Genomic DNA, 2,131 nt, shown 5'->3' on the forward strand with positions numbered 1-2,131 from the left:
CGCGCGCCGGCCCCGCCTCCCGGCCGCCGTTGAAGGAAATGGCTTAGGAAGAAGGCAGGGCACATTGTTTCAACTTGGCTGTTTGGGCTGTCCTGCTGCCAGGGTCTTCAGCGCCATCTCTCACCGGCGCCCTCCCCCATTCTGCCTCCTGAAAAGATCCAGGGCAGCGTGCAGGGGACCGCGTCCTCTGACACATCGGCTTCCACCGGTTTCCATTAGGCTGGCTGTTGGCCCCTGGAGGGAGGAGGACAGCGCCTGTGCCGCAGGCCAGCAAACCGAGCTGTGTGGGCTGCGTCGGGGCTCCTGCGGGGAGACCCGCCCCAGAGAATGCTGGCCCTTCGGCGGGAGTTGTGATTGCTCCACTTACAAGTGTCAAGGGGGCTACGGAAGGGCGGCCACCCAGTAACTTAACCGAGGGTCAGATTCAGCCCAGGAGGAAGTCTACGGAGTGTGCGGTCCCAGTGCCTTATTTCTTAGACGCCCAAGTGGGGTCCTGTGAAAAACACCGAAGGGCGTTCGAACCTTTTCACCGAAAGTTGTGCTTTTTCAGGCTTTTATGGCATTTTCTTTATTTTCCATTTGCCCCAACAGTTTCGTCTTAGGAAACAAACAAAAAAAAATGTTAGTTTAGACGGCTGAAAATCTTTTTTTTTTTAAATATATTTTATTGATTTTTTACAGAGAGGAAGGGAGAGGGATAGAGAGTTAGAAATATCGATGAGAGAGAAATATCGATCAGCTGCCTCCTGCACATCTCCTACTGAGGATGTGCCCGCAACCCAGGTACATGCCCTTGACCGGAATCGAACCTGGGATCTTTCAGTCCGCAGGCCGACGCTCTATCCACTGAGCCAAACCGGTCTCGGCTGAAAATCTTTTTTTTAAAAGAAAGGGCTTATTAGGTCATTGCTGGAGTCTAAATCACCAGCTTGGTAGGAAAGATAACATGTCCATCATCTCGGAGTTTGCAAGCATTTTTATATATCAAGAAAGACGTAAAGAATTCCCATGAGCTGTAGGCAAAAAGGTGGGAGCAGGTGAAGTGGGGCCAGGTCTGAGATAGGCAGAGTCCACAAGAAGAAATGTCCCCTCTGTGGACCGGCGGGGCAGCATTTGGGAAAGCCCGCGGGTAAACAAGCAGCTGAGGCTCCTGGCTTGCTGGCCCTGGCTGGGGTAACCTGCGGAAACGGCCACCTGAGAGTTAATCTGCAGTCCTGCAGGGGATGGAAGGAAAGTGAGCAGTCTTGTCAGCTGGTTCACAGCTATTAAGAAGCTAATTGTTCTGTCTCTCACGCTCCGGCCTCTTGTTTTAATTTAGAACATCTCAGAATTTTCTTCCTGTTACTGTACGTTACTTGGTTTTGATGGCCTGTCTGTGCCGTGTGATTTATGCCGCATTTCAGTGCTGAGAAGAGCAAGTGCCTTGATTTTGTCCATCAGAGCCCCCAGATCTCTCACCACAGACAGGGTGTCTGGAATTTGTCCACTATGTGTGTGACCAGTGACGTGATGCCTTGTTGAACATTGCCGCCTTGGTTCTTTTGGAGCCTCCCCCCTCTCCCCCCCCATGTAAAGCTGTTTTTAAATTATGGTTGACATACGATGTTACATTAGCTTCGGGTGTACAGCATAGTGCTTTGACATTTCTGTACCTTACAGTGATCACCATGAACAGTCCAGTATCCGTCTGTCACCGTACTTAGCTCTTAGGGTCTTTTAAGTCATTTGCTTATTTACCTTTAAGGGTGAAAAAACAGTCCAACTTTCCACAACTTACATTTTTTTTTTTTTTTACCACCTAAAGTCCTCATTGTGAAGTGCTCTTGAAAAGGGATAGTTTGAAAGACTTTAGGTATTTTTCTAAGCCTTACTTTGATCCCTGGAGGCATCACATTATTTGTGGTGCCTGACTTGTCAATTAAGGTCTAACGCAATTAAATATGACAGAATACTTATCCGTACATAAAGGTTCTCTGCTGGCTGTCCTTAAGGCATACCTAGGAAGATGGGACCTGCCCTGAAGAGCCTGACAGTTTTTTGGAAAAGATGAGACAAACAGAAAAAATGTAAGGTGAACGAAGATGGGTAATATGTGCTTTAGAATTAGGAGAAAGGGAAGATCGGTGAGGTC

General features: G+C 48.5%; 1 protein-coding gene across 1 annotated transcript in view; it reads left to right on the forward strand.

The window, feature by feature from the left end:
- RNF115 (ring finger protein 115) overlaps window positions 1–2,131 on the forward strand; it is a 76,007-nt gene that overhangs the window by 707 nt on the left and 73,169 nt on the right. The gene's annotated exons all lie outside the window — the stretch shown is intronic.

Source organism: Myotis davidii, unplaced genomic scaffold, assembly GCF_000327345.1.
Source record: "Myotis davidii unplaced genomic scaffold, ASM32734v1 scaffold401, whole genome shotgun sequence".
NCBI lineage: Eukaryota > Metazoa > Chordata > Mammalia > Chiroptera > Vespertilionidae > Myotis > Myotis davidii.